Consider the following 12,794-nt stretch of genomic DNA (forward strand, 5'->3'; position numbering starts at 1 on the left):
GTTCCCCATTTGGAGAAAAATTCCTACGAATACGCCATAACTAAGGATCGAACTATTTCACAACCCGGATGTCCTACCGTTGCACCATTACCCCGGAGACTTCTTGGTCACTTTAAAATAACATACAAGTTGAGACAAATACAAATAGTTGACGATGATCTATATAAATTCACATGTAAGAATTAATTTTTACCTATTTTTTCAGACTAAATTTAAAGATTCATAGGGTGAGTATCAAATAGTTGGCACAAATAAGGAATGCCTTTACTCATCTGAGACAAATAAACCACAAAGATGGCGGGTTTAGAAAAGAGGCCAGCTAGAAGGCAAAGGGAAAAGAAGAGCGAAGCATGACACTTCATAACTATGCAAGTAACTAACAGTGTAGATTCATTTGCTTATTATTGACCTACTTGTTCCCCTTGAATCATAATTTATAGACATGTACAAATTCTAGTGCTTTTGGTTCTTCAGTTGCCTGTTCATGTTAGAGAAACAACCTGTGATCGAACATGTTCTCTCTCATTAAAGATTTACTACCTTGAGCCATCAGATGGCGATGCACTGAAACTGATGCGGTAAAATAGCTCTTATAAATCTAAATAATAAAATGAAAATGGCATAAATGGTGACTAGGAATAAAGCTAAAAAAATGGCCACAGATGTGTGACGGCACTAAACCAATGAGAAACGAACTATTCATGTTCTTCATGCGAGTAGAGATTCCAGCCATTCGGAAGTATACTCATATGCTATAAATGTGATTGCACCAGCTGGAGCAGACTTGAGCAGTGATGGGACAATGCCTTTGTAGAGTCCGTGCCACCCCTCTGTACGATGTATCTGTAATAGGCCGTGGTACATGTTTCTGTACATATACCTATCTACTCTTGCGCCATACCGTGGATGCCTTGGTAGACCTTCAACCTGCAAAAACCAAAAGCAGATTAAACAATGTAGAAGGAATTAAACCAGGCAAAATAGAACTCCAGAAAAAGAAGGCATTGTTTGATTTGGTTTGGTTCCGGAAGATATTGATTGAGCTGGGGTTTGTATATTTTTTTTTTTTTGAAAAAGTTTGAACTCATTTTGGTATTGATAGGCAACTTGGAAATGACTGTCAAAATAGCACAAATTAGATAATGTTAGCAAGAAAACTTTGTGGAAACCTCCATAAATGGCCTTAAGATTAATCCTGCTGGTTAGAAAGAGAGTGTTTTGAAGCAAGCAAAAAAAAACAAAAATTAGGCATGACTCCTGAACACACTAAAAGTAACAATTTGAATACCGTATCTGATTTAGATGCATCTTTTTTATGCTAATTAAATACTAACTAGCATAGTATTCTACAAGTAGATGAATATTCATAGCATCTTTTCTATGCTAATTAATGGTCGTAGAAGCCCATAATGATACCTCCTCACAGATGGTCGTAGAAGGAATACATGAACATGGATTTTGTACATGTCCTACTACTTGAGTAAAAGGATTATGCAAGAAACTATCTGTGATTAGTATCAGCACAAGCCCAACGATCAAATGAAAGACACATATTGAGAACCTCCTTCCAAAATTTTGAGCATGCGACTATGCAAAATAGAAAGGCTAGAGCATCCATTGACACTGTAGCATATAAGATACATTATAGCAGGATTTTTCAGTCATCCAGCACTAAGATATTCATGTTACCTGGAATCTCTTCTTTACAACATCAAGAGGGTGACAGATGGCTTTAGCACATGTTCCAGCTGCAAGTCCACATACAAACAATTGGAAACTAGAAAGAGAATCATCTGAAGTTGCTGCTCTCGTAACAGAAAATCTGTCCATGTCTGTGTTGATTCCATGTCTGTGTGCAGGAAAAATGGGAGTTAAAAACTATAAATAAACAAAGCACTTACGCATACTAAGCAGCAAACAACAAAAAATTTTAAATTTCATTTTTTTCCATTCACTAGTCAAAGATGAATGAACGGTGGATCTACAAAGAAACACCATAGAAATACATATCACATACCAAAACATTAAGTTGACAATTAATAAAATAAGGGACTACATACACTAGCTCTTCATTTCTATACAGCATCTCAACAAATACAACTAAGATTACCTCCAACAAAAGAAGGGGTTACCCTCACACTAATACAACAAAAAACAGGATCTGATTATGCATGCAACAAATATAACATATTTTGTTGCAGCAAAAGGTGGAATCCGCCACCCTAGCAAAAGGTGAATCCGGTTATGACAGATATAAACTGCTTGATATATAAAAACAAGGAAACAGAGATTTTAGAATAGAGAAAATAAAAGAAAATTCACATGAATTATAACGATAAATCATGTTAGTTGTGTTTTGAAACTGGCAATCCTAAGAATGTTGCAAGATGGCACATAATATCAGAAAGAAACAATTGATAAATCACTAACAATATCAAGCTTCATACAACTTCAAGAAAATGGAAAACTGTAATAACTTTTACCATCATCCCTCGCTTGAAAGTGTCATAAGATCCAAACTGAAGACCAGCATAAGGAATTATTTCAACGAGTGTAGGTGATAATCCAGCATATAGTCCGCGAATACCACGAGTCTTAATGATATCATAAAAAGCAGACCTCATGGTGGGATAAACCTACATATTTATACATGATTTCAGTCACCGCCCATATAATCCATTCAATGCTTAGATTGCAGCTATTTTCAAAATGTCACATCCTTTCCATATAGTTAAGCTGCTGGAGTATTATGGGTGCATGGACCAAGCAAAAAGACAATTCCTCCCAGTATATGAGTATTTTTTAAATACATTTTTTTTGTTCTTACAAAATAGCAGCTGTATGCCTCCAAAAAATTGTCAGAGCAATCAAGACTTGTCATAAAAAAAAACTAAGATTTAAAGAAAGGTGTAGAACCAATTGACTCTAACCAAGCACTTAGAAATACAAGCACGCAAATACAACATAGTATGGCATAAAGAGAATCTTTAAAAAAGATTCAAAACCCAAGCAGATTGTGCACAGTAATCTCAAACATTTGCAAATTAATTGCTCTATGGTAGACAACACTAAAAGAGGTCTAGGATAGATGGAATCATCGCCCCTCAACAATTTAGGAGAGATCAAAAAATGCAGCATTGTTGGTGATAGCAGTGTATAATAATTAATGGTTACTTTAGTCATTATCTTCTTATTTTATCCTCTTAGTTATATCTATATCATCTGCAGAGAATAGAGAAACCTAATACAACTTTCCTTTGCATCTTTTCACATAAAGCTCTTCATGGTATCAGAGCCACCACTGTCGCCAGCAAACATGGTTTTTTCTCCAACATCATCAACCACACAGACAAATCCTGGTATGATTCATCCAACTCCAACTTCTACTCTGTTGATTCCCATCGTTCAGCCTAATCTCAATCCCCTTCCAACACTTCCTTCGATGAATCAACCCTTTCTATCAAGCTAGACGAAAATAACTATTTGATTTGGAAAAATCAGCTCCTGAACATAGTGAATGTTAAAGGATTAGAGGAGTTTATAGATGGTACTTGTTCTTGCCCTCCCAAATCCCTTGATCTCAACAATCTGACGGTTAATCCTAAGTATACCTCTTGGCAACACTACAATCGTCTAATAATGAGCTGGATTTATTCATCCTTGACTGAAGGACTCTTAACTCAAATCATTGGGTATTCAACAACATGCAACATCTGTCTAGCTCTCGATCAGATTTACTCTGCCTAGTCATTTGTTCATGTGGCAGAAATGAGAAGTATGTTGCAGAATCTGAAAAAAGACGGTCTCTCGGCATGGAATACATTCAGAAATTAAAAGGTATTTCCAACAAACTTGCTTCTATTGGAGAATCTATTTCTTACAATGATCATTTATTGTATCTATTAGTTGGTCTTGGGAAGGATTACAATGCTTTTGTGACTTCTATACAAAATCATGGTGACCAACCCTCCATTGAAGAATCACATAGCTTATTGTTAAGCTATGAATACATATTAGAAAGGCAAGAATCTGCAGATCAATTGAGCTCCCTTCAAACCAATATAGCTCGTTTGTCCATGACCAAAAACCATCCTCATCCAAGACAGAATCAATTTTCTACACTGTCAAGCTTTCCAAATACTCAATCAAAATTCCCTACACCCTACCCCTCTCAAAATAGTCTTCTTGGCAATCCTCCAACTATATAATTTTACAACCAGTGGAAACCTCTACAGAATAAGACCACTCAGGCCTTAAAACCACAATGCCAAATTTGTCTCAAACTCGGGCACACTAAATATTTGCTATCATAGAGCAAATCTTCATTATCAACTAGCGCTTCCTCAACCAAAGGCTTTCAATAATTTTGTTACCACTAATATGTCTTCGTCTGCCACTAGTTCTGTTGTTTCTAGTTTCATTGCTACGGCTAATATAGTGAGTGATCCTAATTGGTATATGGATTCAAGAGCAACTCACCACTTTACCCCTGATATGAATATGTTGATTCTGTCACTCCTTTTACCGGCGCTATGCATGTGATGGTAAGAAAATTTAAATCAAAGTTATCCAATATTTTTCATACTCCTTTCATGTCTAAAAATCTCATTGGTGTTTCTCGTTTGTGTAAAGCTTATATGAATTTCATTCCACATTTTTCTTGGTTAAGGATCAAGTTACACACGAAGTCATTCTCCAGGGAATCCTTGACCGTGATCTATATTGAGTATGCACCCCCCCCCCCCCCCCCCCCCCCCCCCCCCCCCCCCCCCCAACTATCTTCTGCTTCATCTTCAAGTCTTTTTCAAGTTCAAATTGCAGTTTCCTCTGATCCGAATCTCTGCACAAGCGTCTTGATCATCTGTCTTTTGAAGTTGTTAATCGAGTTTTAAAGTCTTGTAATGTGTCTGCAAACAAATCTATTTCTCTTGATTTTTGTAATTATTATCAATTGGCTAAGAGTCATAAACTCCCATTTGCTTTATGAAACTCTCGTGCATGGAATAAATTTAATCTTGTTCATACTGACTTGTGGACCACTATGACCATTAATATTATTATTCACTATGGACCACCTAGAAAACAGAGATTCCCCTCTCGATCTCTGCTCAGATTAAGTGGTAGACCATACTGGCTAAGATCATACAATATTAGATAGATGTTTAGGCCCGCATCGTAGTTCAGCCATGAATTAACATGTTGAGATTGCATATGTATTAGATGGGTGAAATTTTCACTTTTACATGCAATAATACCACTATTACTTTCAATGGTGTCATAATAAAACATAATGAAAATCAAATGACTTATCTATGCAGAGAAAAAGTTCATATGAAGTAATTAAATGATCAACATTCAGAAACATGAAACTTTCCTTCAGTAATGTGTTAAGCTCTGAAGCATTGACCATCAGACTCCATATTTGAATGCTCTGGCCAACCTTACTTTGAAAAACTTTTAAGCAATTATGCGATTAGGAAAGAATAAATATTCAGTCTTTGATGGTTAGAGCAAGCAATTTTCTATAAAGCGTTGGAATGTGATTAGAGGAAATGTTGCATGCCTTTTCTAGGATATTGAACATGGCATTGACTTGTTGCATATTCACAAAGGCTTCATTGTATTAATCCTCAAGATAGGAGGAATAACCAATATCTCTCACTTCATATAAATTAGTCTCATAGTCAACATTTAAAATATTTATTGTCCTCTTTGATCATCTTACAATTCTTGGCTGCAGAATGTTCAGAAAATCTTAATGTGATTTCAACAATAAAATAAGAATAAAAGGAACAATTAAGATGAATGAACACATCAAAATCTTAGACATCTAAAATTGAATATATTATTCAGAAGGCAAAAATAACAAAGATATTATTAACAGGATAAAAGTTAGGTGGTCAAAATGGTAAAGTTTATAAATTATGGTACGACCAACCAACCCCACTTCATAGATCATTCATTGGGCAACTAGGAAAAAATGTGAAAAAAAAGGAAAATGTAGCAGGATAAAAATGCTAAAATGAACGTTGGGGCTTACTAGGAAAGATAATATAATTTTTAAAAAAAATACAATGATGAGCAATTAGGTGTAGTTGTGTAGATAAAATCAGATAAAATAGCGATGGTATGCACACATTCAAAGGCAGCCAATGGAATCTATATAAATAATGAATTGATAAGAGATTTAGAGTTACAGTTGTAAGGAGTGGAAGGAGAGGGATACAAAATGAAACTCTGGTTAATGTAACAAAGTGATTGAACTGATGCCAATGTTACTAGTTATGTTTGCATCGTCTTGCATAAAGGTGGCGGTGATGATGTTGATGATTTCATCAAACACACTTGGACACAAACAACATAGTCAAATAGCTTTGACATGTGTTGTTGAGGACTGCATTTGGTGCCAACCATGCAACTCTCCTAGCTCCGAACGAGCAAATGGTCACATATAACAAAAAACTGTTCAGATGTGGAGATATATTCCTATGCTTAAGAGGATGAGCATACTTCGTATTCAGACCAGTGAGTATGGAAGGTCAGGTAAGATAGAGGAAGTGAATAGCAATTATTCCTGCAAATACCAATTTATCTACTCTTGCTACAAGCTTAGCAAGGTCAAAGAAGAGTTACTGCAATGAAATAAAAAATAAATGAATTTGCACATACCACAATTACTAACATGATCATATAACGTGGTTTGACACCCTCGTTCCTACTTTATGACCTATGACTCGTTGGCAAGTCACTCCTAGAAAGCCCACGATTTTTTTCCTTATTTGATGATAGCCTCTAGAGGAAGGCTTAAAGAGACTACAAGAGAAGCTAAATAAGATCTATCCGATCTCTATTTTGCTAGCATTCAAACATCCACCTTGCTCCCCTTATACAGCCTTCAATCCCTCAATGCTTCCCTTGTTGTTCTCATCTATTGTCAATCAGTTGACTAGATCCACCATCAACCAACTAGTTTTCTAATCGCTTTACCCTAAATTTGCCAACAGCTACTTGAATCGTCTGGAATGCACTATCAGTCAATTGCTCCACTAGAACCCTTAGATCATCCAACCATTGCAATGCTGCTTTATCAAGGTCCTTCCAGCTATCCTACTGTAGCATCAATCGACTGACCACAAATTAGTCAACTGCCCAGTTGATTCAACAATGAACAGAAACATTCTCTTCGCTAGTGAATTGATCAGCCTAAGTTGACTTTGGATACCGATTGACTGTGCTCAACTCCAGACAACTGGAAGCAAGACTATGATTATTCTAATTGTTAAGTCTCACCTAAATTGAGATCAATACTCGCTCAAGGATACACTCTCTCAACTCTCACATCTATTTTGCTAGCAAAGCCATCTCCGGTCAAAATTCTTTGCACAAACATCAAAACTCAAGGTTGAACTCGACCACTTAAGGCACGATTGCACAAACACTCAACATCTCCTACAAAATTGGAAATGAACATGATTATCAATTTTTGGAATAAGCCATGGGACAAATTCCTAATCTTGAGATGCAAACTTATATGAATTTTCAACTAACAATAAGCAACAAGTCTAGATGTTCTAAATGTTATAGGTACGGTGAACTAACAATTAATCAATCTTTCACTTCACTATCAATATCAAATTCACAATGGTAGATTGAGGACTCTTTGAGAGATCTCTCCGTATCCCACAAACAAAAGATTTATTTGAATGGCAACAAGCAGCCTCAGAAAATTTTTGAATGTTGAATGCACAAACAGTTTGTTTATCGACCCTGGTGTATTATCTTTTGGGGCAATTTTATTTGGCATACAAGATTTCCATCCAAAATAATATTTCCTATAGGTTGATTCTTAAGAATAGACTTACCCCTAAACCTCATCTGGAAATAAGAGAGTACACTCGAATGTTACATATTCTCTTTGTGAATTGGCAGAAGAACATCAGCTGATATATCTTTGGAATGTGAAATTGTTATGAATCTTTAGTTGCAGATTCATTATTTCACGGCTACAGCATAGCAAACAATCAGTCTGATTCTCCAGAACCCTCTGATAGAGAAAGAGCTGTTCTCAAATGACCTAGAGTTCTGACTGCTATTGTCTTTGCATGGAGAATCTGGTAATTCAGAACATGGCTGTAACTCAGCATTCAATACTGAAGGTTCCAGCAACAAAATTAGTCACAAAGTTTTCCTCTCGATTGTTGTCTTCATATTGATTATCTTAGGAAACTGATTTTAGATATTGGTATTATATATATATATATATATATATATATAGATATATAGATATAAACAATCATAGATGCAAGTCATAAATTCTCATCTTATATGAATTAGAAAATCATGTATTTATTACAAACAATAAATTTTTCTAAGGATGGAAGTGTCAGGACTATATAGCATTCGTGTGAATTGTGTGTGCCTTGGAAAAACAAAGGATTTTACGAGATGATAGAGTATATATGAGAATGATGATAGGTTTGGAGCATATGGCCTATTGACTTAATTCCCTGCATTCAAAAAAACATTGACAATAAACAAAAAATACCTTTGGCTCACCCTGTGATGCTAAAATTGTTCGGAGAAGATCAAAAGGGTATGATCCTATTGTAGCAGCACATCCTGCTAATGCCCCACTAAAATAAGATAAGTGAGGACTCAACTTCATATGATCCTCTGAGAAATAACAACTTATCACGTTTGTCAAGAATGTTGAAAGGAAAACAAATTTGCTTAACTAAATTGAGAACAGATTGCAGGTGGAGCTAACCTAACTGTACTAGGAATTACCAACCTAGTAAAATATAGAATAGAATACTGGAAAAGCTAACCGATCAAAGCAGCAGGTGTTGAGATGATAACAAAACTTATCTTATATATAGATATAGACATACATTGTCGTAACTCATCATCATATGTAAACTAATTTTGAAGACATCAAAGCATTCTAATTTTATTATGATTAATTTAGATCCTACTCCATTAATCAATTTTGTAGAAATTGAAGCATCAAGAAGTTTAGCTGGAAAAAGTAATTCCACCAAAAAAAGACCTGCACCATGTTTACTTGGAGGGAAATAGGAGACAAATAAAGCAATTTAAAGGGGAACAAATTGATAAAATATATTCTTCCACTCAATTTAGTTCATCTTGTTTCACATGGGTGGAAATGGGAAAAAAAGTAGTAGTATTACTTATTCAAGCTTATTAGATGCATAAAAGACAAAATATAAGAGAACTAGCCATCTTGTAACTAACTATGTAGAAAAGCACATTCAATTACATGTGAAAGTTAGTACAATTAATTTTCAGATAGCAAATTCATAAGCTCCAAAAGCATACCAGTTTTGGATGAACCTGCTGCAAGAGTCTTTAAGTAGTGCAGAGTCGTAAATTGTATAGCTGCATAAGGCATGTACAATAGTAGAGCTGGAACATTCCCTCTCCAAAATCCCTGTTTTGTTTAGACTCTTGGTGAAACAAAATCAACTTGGCAATAATTCATTCAAAAAACAAACATCTGCAATATTCTAAATTTTTTATTCTATTTTCTAGGTTCTAATGTACAACCAATTTTCTAAGAAAAATAGGAATGAAGGGTTAAAAGATCCTCTCACTAAGACCATGGTTTGAATCTCATACCGTGCTGGGCAAAATGGTTGAAATGTATCATTCTGATAAATTACTAAAACTCGATATTATTCGGCACAAACAATGTCCTCTTCCTATGTTTCTTCTCCTTCCTCTTTCAATCTCCAATCTATCATTGGTACCATGCACCGGAACATTGGCACAGTACCGAAAGTCAAAGATCGAAACTTCAGCATGACTCAAGATTTTGAACCTTGGCTACAACTTCTCTAGACTAAATATCTAACTTAGAACATGGTTCAGCCAGTTTGAAGAAAGATATAGCCAGCCACTAGCCAATCCCGTATAGAGCCATAAGAAGTGCATCAAAGGCTAAATAAGGTTCAGCAGTTATATATCAGCAACACTGACATTGGCAGCTACCTATCCTTAATATTAAAACATAGGAAAATGAAGCGCCCACATTTTTCTTAATTTTATCTATTTTTGACAAAATTCCATGTGGCATATATCTGTTCAAGTTCCTGTATTCTTCCTATGCATGCATCTCTTCAATGCCTAATGCATCTGCAAGAATTAAAACGAAAAAACAGTACCCATTCCATGCATGCATCTTCCCAATGCCCAATGCATCTGCAAGAATAAGAGTGATAAATTTCCTTCCTATGCATGCATCTCTTGAATGACCAATGCATCTGCAATCCACATGGAATTTCAGAGAGTACAAAATAATTTTTTATAATCTATTCTATGGATCGAAATTCTGAGTCGTACACCTTGAATGACCGTGATTTATCATTCCGTTGGAGTTCCAAAACACAACATTAAACATCAGTAATTTCCCTTATGATACTCATGCAATAAGGTGGCAAGTGTACCATGGGTTATCACATAGGTTCCATAGGCTTTTGGCTAGTACAAGTGGGGATCAAGGGAATCTGAGGGATTTCAAACCATAAACAATGTGATTCTCGCTGTCAATCACACAGAGGAGAAAAAGGAGAGCAAAGAGGCTACAAAAATAATTGTTGAGGATGTGAAGGAATCAACTAATGAAGATTGATAGATCTTAGACAAAGTGGAGAAGATCTCATCTACTCGTCTCATTAAGGAATCGGCCAAGTGAGCTCAAAGGAGGACTCACGTGAGTGTCCTTGATTTTAGCTATAATTTGCAACTGATCTAGATGTCATTGCTACAAAATCCCAACATCAGCATCAGCAAGTCACGAGTGATGTCAAGAACACAATGGGAAAATGGGAGCACAAGGACAAGGCCACCCAGGCCAAGTACAAGGGTTCTCATGGCAACAAGAACCCATGTAGTTGAATAACCAAAGGAAAAGGCAACAAGGGTTCTCAAGGCAGAGAAACAAATGAAACCTTATGATCAACTGCAACAAGATCATTGGCTACTTCAGATCAAGCAAAAAAGAAGACAATGGGAATACAACACCATCCTTGTTGAGACAAAAGGTGGGAGTTAGCTGATGGAGAATCCTTCATTCTTTTCTTCCTCCCCAACACCACCACCTTCACTTGCTCTTCCTCTCTATAGTTGAGGTTGTAAAGACATCATGACCAGGACTTGACATGGACATCAAACTTGGTTGGCATAATATTAATTACTTAAATAGTGAAAGGAATTAGTTAAGGTTCTTGAAGCCAATACATTTATCATGCATTTTCTGATCAAATTCATACATTAATCCCTAAATAAGGAACATTTGATGGCAATAGAAGCATAAGACAAAAAAAATCTAACATGGTTCATACCCGCAAACCTTCTTCTCGATAAATATCTTTAGTAGCTTGCAAAATTCCAGTATATTTTGGAGTCTTATTAATGTCTCTTCGGCGTAGGGCCCATGAAGATGTTGGTTCTAGCTGAACCTGAATTGGCCAGTAAAGCCATTTCTTGGTTACCATCAAGTGCATAAAAATGTCCAGAAATATGAAAAACAATGATTATCTATCAAGTGAAGAAGGAAATGAAGAATACACACGCACGCATATATATATTAGTGTTCATCCATTCCCAAATGAATACAAATATTCTCCAATGCAACCTTTCCAATAGAACGGTCCACTCTTTAAGGGAAAGTTAATCACGGATTTTGTGTAAAGTGATTGACTATAAGACCATGACAGCAACAGTTAATCATCTTACAGTTCCTTAAACTTTAAAATGAGAAACAAAAACTAAAGAAAATCATAAACATCTTGCTCATGTTTTTACTACAATAATACATGAAAAAACAGCAGCTAAACATAGAAATGGAATATCGAGATTACCATTCAGAGACTGATCATGAAAAGAAAGCAAATCGTGAATATGTCGGCAGAGACTGATCATGAAAAGAAAAAAGAAAACAGATCTTAAATCCAGAGAAACAAAGATAGGACCTGAAACCTAATCTTGATCACATCCATGGGTGACGTCACAGTCCGTGAGATCCCACCAGCGATCGCTCCTGCTAAAGAATCGACCAAGGCTCGCTTCAGTTGTCCCGAATCCTCCATACACAGCGAACCTCAAATCCCTGGACCTAAACCGAGGAAGAGAGGACGACGTAACGACGCTAGGGTTCGGGCCGAGACGTGGGGGTGATTTGTAGGGCGGGTGTGGTGGCGATAAAATATGATCTCAACGGAGCATCCAAGAAGAATGATATGCATCGATCCAGTTCGGAGTCCTCCCTGTCCCTCGCGTGACTCGCTTCGCGCCGCGATTGCGTGCGCTGTCCGCCGGAAATCAAACCATCGGCGGTGCGCCGGGGATTGTAAATTTGACATTACAATACTATTTATTCATTTTAAATGTATTTATTTATTTAAAAAAATACTGGTCCACATATTTTTTACTTTTTGTGGATATTATTTAAGAAATATTGATAACTTATATGCTTTTACGCAGGCATAATTATATCTTAAAGGTATTTTTCTAAACTATAAAAATTTTAAATTATATTTTAATTAAGATATGGCTCTATATATTATGACCGTAAACTTGCATTTTAATTTTTTTCGCATTACAAACTATTAAAAACACGATGTTAGAATAATTATTGTATCTAATGATTAAATATGATATTTTAATGTTTAACAATATAATTAAAACTTACAAATTGGAAGAGGAGGCTACAGTCCTCTGGACCCGTAGTATGGAACTAACATGACATTGTATGAGGTGCTACATGGGAGAGA

The 12,794-nt window shown here is 35.9% G+C and overlaps 1 pseudogene; it reads right to left on the reverse strand.

Annotated features, from left to right (window-relative positions):
- Window positions 1-574: 574 nt before the first annotated feature.
- Window positions 575-12,353, reverse strand: LOC141830134 (mitochondrial thiamine diphosphate carrier 2-like; annotated as a pseudogene).
- Between the last annotated feature and the right edge of the window lie 441 nt (window positions 12,354-12,794).

Source organism: Curcuma longa, chromosome 1 (genome assembly GCF_044706935.1).
Source record: "Curcuma longa cultivar G26 ecotype Majalengka, Jawa Barat chromosome 1, ITB_CL_G26_1.1, whole genome shotgun sequence".
Taxonomy (NCBI): domain Eukaryota; kingdom Viridiplantae; phylum Streptophyta; class Magnoliopsida; order Zingiberales; family Zingiberaceae; genus Curcuma; species Curcuma longa.